This window comes from Mastomys coucha, unplaced genomic scaffold, assembly GCF_008632895.1.
Source record: "Mastomys coucha isolate ucsf_1 unplaced genomic scaffold, UCSF_Mcou_1 pScaffold12, whole genome shotgun sequence".
Lineage (NCBI taxonomy): Eukaryota > Metazoa > Chordata > Mammalia > Rodentia > Muridae > Mastomys > Mastomys coucha.
In genome coordinates this window covers 23,418,915-23,430,974 of record NW_022196894.1, presented here as the reverse complement: position 1 = coordinate 23,430,974, position 12,060 = coordinate 23,418,915, and the positions used below count along the sequence as shown (strand labels likewise).

General features: G+C 39.2%; 1 pseudogene; it reads right to left on the bottom strand.

The window, feature by feature from the left end:
• Nucleotides 1-5,453: 5,453 nt before the first annotated feature.
• The window catches only part of LOC116086259, a 167,120-nt pseudogene continuing 160,513 nt past the window's right edge, over nucleotides 5,454-12,060 (bottom strand).

Below are 12,060 nucleotides of genomic sequence, written 5' to 3'. Positions count from 1 at the left end.
CTGACATTATTACCGATGCTATGTTGTGCTTACAGACAGGAGCCTAGGAGGGCTGTCCTCTGAGAGGCTCTACCAGGAGCTGACTGAGACAGATGCAGAAACTTACAGCTAGCCATTGAACTAAGATTGAGGACTCCTATGGAAGAGTTGGGGAAGGACTGAAGAAGCTGAAGGGGATGGCAACCCCATAGGAAGACCTATGTCAACTAACCTGGACCCACTAGAGCTTCCAGAGACTAAGCCAGGAACCAAAAAGCATGGAGCAGCTGGTCCTAGTGTGCCACTGGCCCCAGTGGGAGAGGATTCGCCTAATCCTGTAGCAATTTGATGCTCCAGAGAAGGCAGATTGGGGGGGGGCAGCCTCTCAGAGAAGAAGTGTTGGGGGATCAGGTGAAGAACTTTCAGAGGGGGGACTGGGGTGGGGGGGTAACATTTCAGATGTAAATAAATAAATAAATAAACAAAAGACAAGAAACATTTATGAATTCCTATTTTTTGAGAGTTACTTGTATTCAAAGTTTAAAAGATGTTACAGATAATTAACTGAAAGAGACAAAAACAATTCCAGAAAGCAGAATACTTTTAATATAATAAAACTTCCTTTTTGTTTTGCTTTGTTTTGTTTATTAAAAGGGAGACAGAATATTAAGTTGTGTGGTGAAAATGCTAGGTGAGATGGGGAAAGAACCTGGGACATGGCTTTAATCTAAACACATTAAATGCATGTATACATAGTAAATAAATATTTTAAAATACAGTTAAATGAAACAGTTACAGCAATTGATCTCCAAATAGCATGATTTAATTTTCTTTAGAGCAGAATAGATTTCATTTGTATATATATTAATCTATTTTTCTTAATAATTTACCATTTGATGGTTTGTTTCATTTTTCTAGCTACTGTGAATAAAGAGGTAATTGACAGGGCTTACTAACTATCGCTGTAATGGTGTATTAAGTCATCATGGCATATGCTAACAAATAGTATACCTGTGTTACATGGTGGATCTATCTATAGTTTTTTGAGAAATTTTCACATTTCTTTCCATACTGACTGCAAGTATTTGCAATCCCATTATCAGTAAATGAGGCTCTCTTATCCCCATAACCTCACCAGCATTTGTGGACTAACCCCTTTAACTTGACTGGTTTAATAAATTTATAAATCCTTCATTTTATTTCATAATAGCATGAAAGAGTATTTTCCATTTGCATTTTATAAGGTCAAGGACTATGTTATTCTATTTTCTCCTGTTTTTCTTTTAAAAATTTTTACATCTCCTAGCACTTCCTAGATTTTTTCCAACCTCATACTTCATTCCTCTTTCTCTCTATCTCTCAAAAGTACACAAAGCAAAAATGAAAAAATAATAAAGTAACATGGAACTGTGTGCCTCTCATCCATTATTTTTACATATGTTTAGAATTTTTCTGATTTCATTTTTACTGTTTTAGGAATTAAACAGAATTAAAAAAATTCCCCTTACTTTATGCCTCCCTCTACTTTATACCCTATCTCAATCTGTCACTTGTTTTCTTTCAAACTTATAGCCTCTGTCTTCCTTTGTTTCTTTTTAATTAATTAATTAATTAATTTTGTTACACTCCACATTTTATCCCACCCCCACTCCTTCTACCCTTGGACTGTTCCACATCCCATACTTCCTCCCCACACCCTTGTCTCCATGTGGATATCCCCACCCCTCACCCCACCTGACCTCTAAACCCCCTGGGGCCTCCAGTCTCCTGAGGGTTAGTTGTATCATCTCTGAATGAACACAGACTCTGCAGTCCTCTACTGTTTGTGTGTTGGGGGCCTCATATCAGCTGGTGTATACTGCCTGTTTGGTGGTGCAGAGTTTGAGAGATCTTAGCCATCCAGATTAATTGAGACTGCTGGTTCTCCTACAGGGTCACACTTCTCCTCAGCTTCTTTCAGCCTGCCCTAATTCTGTCTTGGTTGGGTGCAAATATCTGCATCTGACATTTTCAGCTTTTTGTTGAGTCTTCCAGATTGCAGTCATGCTAGGTCCCTTTTTGTGAACACTACATAGCCTCAGTAATAGTGTCAGGCCTTGGGACCTCCCCTTGAGCTAGATATCACTTTGGGCCTGTCTATGGACCTTCTTTTCCTCAGGCTCCTCTCCATTTCCATCCCTGTAATTCTTTCAGACAGGAACAATTATGTGTCAGAGTTGTGACTGTGGGATGGTCCCTCTCTCCCTCATTTGATGCCCTGTCTTCTGTGGAGGTAGACTCTACAAGTTCCCTCTCCCTACTGTACAGCATTTTATCTAATGTTCCTCCCTTTGAGTCCTGAGAGTCTCTCACCTCCCAGGTCTCTGGTGCATTTTGGAGGGTCCCCCCAGCTCCTATCTCCTGAGGTTGCCTATTTCCATTCTTTCTGCTAACCCTCAGAACTTCAGTCCTTTTCCCTAACCCAATCTCAGATCAGGCTCCCTTCTCCCTCCCACTGCCTCCCCCCCCTCTACACTATTCACTTTCCCTCCAAGTTCCATCCCTCACTCCCCATTTGTGATTGCTTTCTTCTCCCTCCCAAGTGGTACTGAGGTGTCCTCACTCGGGCACTTCAGCTCGTTGACCTTTTTGAGTTCTGTGGACTGTACTTTGGGTATTCTGTACTTTTTTTTATTTTATGGCTAATATACACTTATTAGTGATTACATACCATGAATCTCATTTTGGGTCTGAGTTACCTCACTCAGGATGATATTTTCTAGTTCCATACATTTGCCTGCAAAACTCAGGATGCTCTCGTTCTTAATAGCTGAGTAGTATTCCATTGTGTAAATGAACCACATTTACTGTATCCATTATTCTGTTATGAAACATCTGGGTTGTCTCCAGCATCTGGCTATCATGAATAAGGCAACTATAAACATAAGAGAACATGTGCCCCTGTGCCATGGTGGGGCATCTTTTGGGTATATTTCTAGGAGTGGTATAGCTGGGTCTTCAGGTAGATCTATTTCCAATTTTCTGAGGATCCTCCGGATTGATTTCCAGAGTGATTTTCCAGAGTACCAGTTTGCTATCCCACCAGCAACTGGAGGAGTGTTCCTCTTTCTCCCCATCCTCTCCAACATGTGTGGAATCTCAGGGTTGTTTTGATTTGCATTTCTCTGATCACTAAGGACTTTGAAAATTTAAGTACTTCTCAGGCATTCGAGATTTCTCAGTGGTGAATTCTCGGTTTAGCTCTATAACCCGTGTTTTGACTGGGTTATTTTGTTTTTTTGTGATTAGCTTCTTGAGTTCTTAATATACTTTGGATATTAGCCCTCTATCGTATGTGGGGTTAGTGATGATTTTTTTCTCAATCTGTAGGTTGCTGATTTGTCTTATATACTATATCCTTTGCCTTACAGAAGCTTTCCAATTTCATGAGGTCCCATTTATCAATTCTTGATCTTAGAACATGAACCATTGAAGTTCTGTTTAGGAAAATTCCCCTGTGCCAGTGAGTTCAAGGTTCTTTTTCACTTTCTCTTCTATTAGACTCAGTATATCTGGTTTTATGTTTAGGTCCTTGATCCACTTGGACTCAAGCTTTGTGCAAGATGACAAATATGGGTCTATTTTCATTTTCTACATACACACAGACCAGCACCATTTATTGAAGATGCTTTCTTTTTTTCTATTGTATATTTTTTGGATTCTTTGTCAAAGATCAAGTGTCCATAAGTGTGTGGTTTTATTTCTGAGTCTTCAATTCTATTCCATTGATCAACATGTCTGCCTCCAATATCATGCAGTTTTTATCACTATTGCTCTGTAGTAAAGTTTGAGGTCAGGGATGGTGATTCCCCCAGATGTTCTTTTTTTTTTTTTTTTTTTTTTTTTTTTTTTTTTTTTTTTGCCTTTCCAGATTAATTTGAGAATTGCTCTTTCCATGTCTTTGAAGAATTGTGTTGGGATTTTGATGGGCATTGCATTGAATCTATATGTTGCCTTGGTAGGAGGTCCATTTTTACTATGTTAATTCTACCAATCCATAAGCATGGGAAATCTCTCAATTTCCTGAGGTCTTCTTCAATTTCTTTCTTGAGAGACTTGAAGTTATTGTCATACAGGTCTTTCACTTGTTTGGTTAGAGTTACCCCAAAATATTTTATATTATTTGTGGCTATTATGAAGGGAGTTGTTTCCCTAAATTTCTTTCTCAGCCTGTTTATCATTTGTATAAAGGAAGGCTTCTGATTTATTTGAGTTAATTTTATATCCAGCCACTTTGCTGAAGTTGTTTATCATCTGGAGAAGTTCTCTGGTAGAATTTTTGGTGTTGCTTATGTATACTATCGTATCATCTACAAATAGTGATAGTTTAGATTTTATAGGATAGCCTTGAAGATATTAGCTCATTTTAGCCTGTGACTTTTTGAGGAAGTTGAGGCTGAGACAAGTGGGATCATCAACTCCCTTTTAATTGAAAAAAACAAGAATCAGAGTCAGAATCAATCTCAAAATCATATCCTCTAATAACCATCAGTAATCCTGACCTATAATAGGCCCAGACTTGAGACCAACCATTCAGGAAAATAATATTACTGAGATGCCATGGTATTCTTGATACTTCTATACTTGTTTAAATAAAGGTAAACAAACACAATCTTTTCTACTAAATACTTTATGTTCATTGCCTATTTAAGGAATGCTAAGAACCCCTGGTGATACTTTCGCCATTTGAAAAGTGTGTGTGTGGGTGGTTGAGGGGAAAGCTGGGGAGTGTGCACTAATTATTCTGTTCCTCCAGATAGTAATGGAGCCGGAATCTGAACTCAAGTACAGCTGTTCCCCTAATATCACCACCACACAGTCATACCCCTGGCAAGGTTCCAAGTGCTTCCACATACATTTTACATCTTAAAGTCCTAATAAATGGGGCTAGCACATGTCTTTTTTCTGATCCACAGATCCTTCAATACTCTAAGCCCCACAAATACCAGCCTCCAAATGAAGGCATGAGCTCATAGTGAGCACCCACATTTGGGCTGAGAGTCAAGAATGTTAACTCTGCTTATTTCGAAATTGGGCTGTGCACTCTGTTTAAATACACGGAGGTGGAGGGACTGATAAAACACTTAATGTGGGACGGAAATGATTCCCAGGGCATCCTTATTGGGATATCCCATACAATGACCCCGTAATTGGGTCTTGTTTACAGGAAAAAAATCTCTGCCAATTTCTTTCATTTTTGTTTGTTTTGTTTTTGTTTTGTTTTTTACTTTATGCTTTCTGCTTTTTCCACATATTATTAAAGGCAGAAAAAGCAGTGGTGCTAAGTCTCTAGAATATCTCCTCATATTCCTTCCTTAAAATGTGATCTTTGATTTCCAAACACACATCGGTATACACTGTTCCCATCATCCTAAACAGGTTAGAAGCTAAAATCCTGATTTGTTTATCTTCTAACTTCCTCCAGTCTGTGGCCTTTAGATCAACAATAATTGTCTGATGACGATTATGGCTTCATTACATTTTGTTTGTAGCTCTTTGAGCTCTTCTACATGCAGGAACCACAGAATCTGAACAGGTCCATTAAGAATTGCACTCCCCATGTCAAAGCCAAGAATATGATTGTCTAAAGCAACAGGTAAGCCCTCTCTTGTTCAGCTTGCCTGAGCAACTGCTTATTGAACCAACTTGTGAATTGTCTTAAGCATTACCAAGTAATCATTATGATACTAAATCTAAAAGAAGTTACCCAGAACCATTACACCAGCCTTAAAATCCAGATTATTTGTATCTGGGTTGATCAATGGCTCTGCACTTTTAGCTGCATTTTCAATATTTCTGCCATTATCAGGTACTACCTCCTTATGTTTTCCCAGCATTATCTCCATATTTAAGTCTATCAGCTAAAACAAGAATCTAATCAATTGCTTCTTGTTCATCCTTAATCTTGAAAAGACAATTAACTTCTCTGAGATTAGAAGAACTTGTGCCAGTCACTGCTGTGGTCTTTCTCAAGTTTCCTCTCTCTTCAGTCTTGAAGTGTTTGATATTCTGATCTTCAAGCCAAGCAATAAGTTTTCTAAATTATTTTTCATCTTTTCAATTGAAACCAGCCAAGTGGTTGTAGTAGTCTAAGGCCATGAGCTGTGTTCAAAGATGGACCACCCACCACCAACCTCTAATCATGATGGTCTCCTAGGTCTCTGAATAGTAAATTCCAGGCCAGCAAGGCCTACATGGTAAGAGTCTGTCTCAAAAAAATAAGTAGGATATTTCTTGAGATATACAGAATATAGATAGAATGTAGATCTAGTTGAAGTAGGGAGCATAATTACTATATATTTCACTGACATTGACCTCGGAAGATATCTATTGGAGAGGTAGACTCTCATAAGTTCTAAGTTCAGACACAAGTAAAACAGTAAGGTTGTGTGGTTATTACTAAGCTGTAGTAATATAAGACAGACAGAAAGAGAGAGAGAAAGAGAGAGAGAGAGAGAGAAAGAGAGAGAGATCCTAGTCATAATAAAGGGAAACAAAGAAACGTAAGGAGTTGCTGGTATTTAGTAGCATGTACCAGCTGAAGATAAAAAAGAAAAATCCCCAAAGTTGCATGCCAAGGGTACATCATTGAAGGGGTAGAAAAATAAGGAATAACAAATCATTGGCGTGTATACATTTTCTCATGGGCCTCAATCCCTTGCTAAGGACTGCCATATACAGGGCAAGCCAACTGTTCAGGTAGCTTGCTCACAGAAGTCTAAAGGAGATGATAACCAGTTTTGAGTAATGATGTCTTTCATAAGTTTTGGTAAAAGACAGAAAAAGGGGAATACAGAAGCTAGATGAACTTAACACAACAAAACTGATTTGTGAAGTCAAGAGATCCAATGGGAATAGGGAGGATGTCAGAAGGGTAGCCCTTTAAAGCCATCAGGAATGTGGAAGTTAGGGCTGCAGTATCACTAAGACTTTCAATATTGCCTCTTTTCTTTAGGTCAGGACCAATGATACAAAACAGGATGAGAGCTGGGCTTCTTCATGTCCATCCATAGGAGTGGCACCCTTCTACTCTCAAACAGTAAGAATCAAATGGTAGTCTTTACCTGCCAAATAGCAGAAAGCTATAGTTATAATAGTGACAAGCAAGAAAGGTTAGAGATACAGCCAATTGGTTTAGCCCATAAGGGGTTGTTGAAATGTCCAGCCATGACATGTCATTCTTAAGGACATGATAAATAGCTATCAATAAAAAGTATATATTAACATATAAAGCCAGACAGAAGAGTGAACTGTGTGAGGCTGAGAGTTGTTGAATAAATATAAACACACAATTCCTTGATTCAATTCTAGGCCAAAGCCCATTGTTTAGGTCTATAATCTATTGCTCTCTAGAAAAAATAAAAAATTGTATAGCAGGCATTTTAAAACTGATATTGCAGAACAATGTTCTCATCTACAAAGTTCATACCAGTGAACAGAACAGTAAAACCACGTTACAAAAAGTATTTTTCCCCAAACTCCCTCACAATGATTTAACTAAGCTTATAGTTTATAAGTGGGAGGCCTCCTGTTAGGCATGCACTAGTGTGTACTCTTAGAAAGTGTTTTTTAGTATATACATAAATGGCTCCATAGTCAGTGTCTTAAAATACTTGAAATTAAATCCCAAAACAAGGTGCTTTATATTTTTCATATTGAATCATGCAAATTATGTCACTATACTTATTTGTAGCTTTACTTGAGGCATGACATTTAATACAGAGGGTCTAAGATGAGAATGTACTTCCACTGGAGTCGAAGACCATGTGGTTATACAATAAACAGAACATTTATTAAAGTCTAACTTTTTCATTGTATCTGGAGGCCCACCCAGTTGTCATTTTTCCAGTTTCTGAGTATTCTATTGGATTAATAAAATTAGCAGTGTAATACCCACCCTAGGATCTTGGTTTTCAAAGTAAAACCTTTAGATAGAAAAGGGCCAAGCAGAAACCTCATTAAATAATGAGGACAAATGTCCTATTCTCATTCCTCTAGAGTTGAAATTGAAAAGCAATACTATATTCTAATGATGGTAGATATTAGTTCCTCTGTGATGATAGCTGAAGAAGGTAGATCAGTTGCATAGAAACACCCTTATTATGTCTCAGTTGGATGGCTCAATATGACCCACAAATAAATTAGATGGATCTCAGAGGCCATATATAGGATTTTATAATTCCAGCTCAGCAATTGAATAATGCCTAAGCTGAGTACAGCTTCTGTGAGGAGTTGTATTTGGGGGGTTTTGTTTTGGTTGGTTGGTTGGTTTTGGATTTTTGTTCTTTTTGACAGAGAAGACAGACATGTTTTCAGGTTTATGTCACCATTGACTTGAGGAATGTACTTTTCTTTAATCTTATAATAAAGGAGGATAATAATATATACTCATGTGGGATGTGTAACAAAACTTATTTATAGTTTTACCTGAGGGTTATATGAACTCTTCTGTTCTTTGTTATATTGCACATTCAAAATATCTGAGTTGCGTATTCAACCCACAGGATGTCACACCATATGTACTGATGTTACACTACATCAATAGCATGCTGATCAGGCACAATAAACAATAGATGGTTTTTATGCATGAAGTTTAGGTAAGACATCTATAGGTCTACATTCTTCAAAGGATAAGGCAGTAGTTCTCAATCTTTCTGATGCTGTGACACTTTAATAGAGCTCTTCATGATGTGCTGACCCCCAACCATAAAATTAATTATTTTACTACTTCGTAACTGTAATTTGGCCACTGTTATAAATCATAATGTATACGTGTTTTCCAATGGTTTAGGAGTCCCCTGTGAAAGGGATGTTCAGTCCTCAATGGGGTTGAGAACCACTGGGATAAAGGATAAGCCCTAGGAAGATTCAGAACCTAGAACTTTAATGAAACCTTTAGAAATTCATGAGATAGGACCACAGAAGGAGAAGGAAAGAGTAACCCCACGTTACTTATCACTATTAAGGAAACAGAGCCTTGATCTGTTCCTGAGTTCTGGAGACAACATAGTCCATGGCTATTTATTGCATTCTGGATCAAATGCTGAGTGACAATAGGATTCAGAAACACTGTTGCAAAAGAAACAGCATGGAACTAAACCCTCTGGAATAATCAAAATATAAACCTTGGCACACTAGAGTAAGCCCAAGCCAGCCATATATACCAGGAGAAAAAAAAACGAAACAAAACAAAACAGTCTTCTGGTTAAACAGTTTGAGGTAACACTGGAAAGTCGATTGTAGAGCAGTAAAATGAAACTATGTGTGGAACTGCACATCACCAGAATTACTCTAGTACTTCCAAAGAATAATGATGCCACAGTATCAGTCAACTGCCACGGACTGGGATTTTTTACCGGGTCCCTTGTTCCACAGGACGATGAGTTCTGGCCAGGTGTGCACGGGATTCAGCTTTGACAAACAGACTCGACACGAGTGGTGTAAGGTCTGAGTGTATTTCTCAAAAATGACATGAGGCTTTTACAATCATTGCAAAAGAGAGATGAAAAATTTGGCAGCTCAGTAATCGAGGCTCATCTGAGGCCACCTAAAACACACTAGGTCTAAAACAGCAGCCGTCTATTTCCTCTGGACTGGTACAGCACCCCCGGGCTCCGAGTATGTTCGGGCTGCATGGTCCTGGCCAGAGTCCCGGGGGGGCTGTGGGTGCGCCAGCCAGGAGAGTAGAGGTTCGAATCTCGAATCCTCAATGCCCGAATCTTGAATGTTCAATCTCTTGAATCTGGAATGGTGCTGCACCCACCCCCACCCTCACCCCCGTGCCCAAGCACTCTGGGCCCAGGGGGGGTGCTACGGACTGCATGAATCTTAAGTCCTAGTCTACTAAAGTTGGTTCTAATCCTAGTGCGAGCAAGTCCAAATGCTGAATGCAGACTGCTGAATCTAGAATGCTAAATGCTCTATGCTGTCTCTCTTTCTGTAAGCTTTAATGCCCTACCCACAATGCTGGAGGCAATTAGTTAGAATGGCTTAACATTCCAAGTCAGGGTTTGACTAGGACATTGGAACATTGGTGAAGGTCAGAGAGCAATGTCCGAATTTTCTTTTTCTAGATGTTAAGAAATGATATCTTGGTGGGCCCCTAGCACACAAGTTCGAGGACATATCTGGGCTACCTCTGAGTTTGGGGTGCCAGGCGACCATGTGGAGGCAGGAGACTGACTTTCCTTGAAGTTTACGCCTCAATTACTGCTGTCACACAAAGTGTGCGTGGCAGTCAACCAAAAGGGAAAATAGTATACCCAGATTGACTGAGTCTAGCTGGTCAAATGCTTGGGCAGTCACCCCTATGTCTACTACCCAGGCAAACTCACCAGGAATCCTCTCCCTCTATCTACTTGAGTTCAAATGAAGTAGATGGAGAAAGCTTGTGTCTACCCTTCCACCAAAGATGACCAACTACATATGCAGAAATTTGGGCATTCCTGGATTTAACTTTTAATATTTATCTATGTATCAGTACTGGGGATTAGACTCATGGCTTTGTATATGCCAGGCATGTTCCCTACTACTGATTTATAATCTCAAAGTGTTTTGATTATTTGTTACAGTAAGGATGTAACCATGAGAATCTATGGAGAGTAGCTCAATAGGAAAATGGTCAGAAGGGAGTTACCTTGGGATTTGTGCTTGTACAAACTTATTTTGGGAAAAGTTCGATAGAATGATTGTTTTCTTTGTCCTGCTGCTCTGTGACTGGGTATCATAATCTAAACTGTAAGGCATCAAGGCTCAAATTACGGGCAGAGGATGTAGTTTAGTGTGGAAAGTGTTTATATAGTATACATGAATCTCTAGGTTTGATCTCCTAGACCTCATAAATGAAATATGGTGGTACATGCCTGTGATCCCAGTGCTTGGAATGTAGAGGCAGGAGGCCAGATGTTCAACATCACCCTCAGCTACACAGAGAGTCTGAGGCTAGACTGAGATAAGCAAGACACTGTCTCAAAAAGCAAGCAAGCAAACAAACAAAAAACAGAACAAAAGCAAAAACACCTAAAAAAGTAAAATTGTGTTATCCTGGGGTAAAGAAGCATCAAAAATAAGCTTATCTGAGGTTGGGGAGGTGGACATAGCACCCCTCTTCTGACTATTCATAAGCAGTTATAAATTGACATTGTTTAATCTAGAGCCATCTCAGAACCAAAGGGATCTTGACTGATGCTGATCGTCACCTAGTTCACTAACATATTCATATATGATATGAACCATATGGCATTAGTTCACTAGAATAACAAGAAGGCCTGTCTCTGAGTCCCACTTCAGCTTCAAGAGTACCAGACTCAGCTTCAGGCATAGACCACTGCTGCTATCAGGACCTATTTGTTATTTCTTGGTAGATTAGACTTGTCTATGCCTGGGCTTCCATAGTAGGTACATGGAGGTGGAAATGTCCAGCAGCAGCTTGGGACATCTCAGGGTGGATTTGGAAGATACAGCAGCAAAAACATCTTCTAGAAATTATGAATAGTAAACCAAGTCATGCACTTTGTGAGTAAGAAAAAAAGTCCCTAAAAGCAGCAAAATCAAGAGTCCTGACAGTGACCCATTACATGAATATGTTGTCAATGGCTAGGACAGAAAGCGGGGAGGGGAGGCTGAACCCAGAAACTAGATATATAAACACAGAAATTCGATGTGAAGATTTTAGTGTCAGCAACAAAGTAAGTATTTACAATTATGTCAGCATCATGATATTCTCAGAACCTGGAGAGAGACAGAAATGATGTGAAGTAAGAGGGAAGGGAGAGTGGTTGTACCAGTTTGGAATCCCACCAGCAATAAAGTAATGTTCCTCTTTCTCCACAATCTCTCTAGCATCTGCTGTCCCCTGAGTCTTTTATCCTAGCCAATCTGACTGGTGTGAGGTAGAATCTCAGAATTCTTTTTATTTGCATTTCCCTGATGACTAAGGAAGACCAAAAGGTGGACATTTCATTCCTGCTTAAAGGGGGGAACCAAATACCCACGGAAGGAGTTGCAGAGATTAACTATGAAGCAGAGACTGAAGGAAGGACA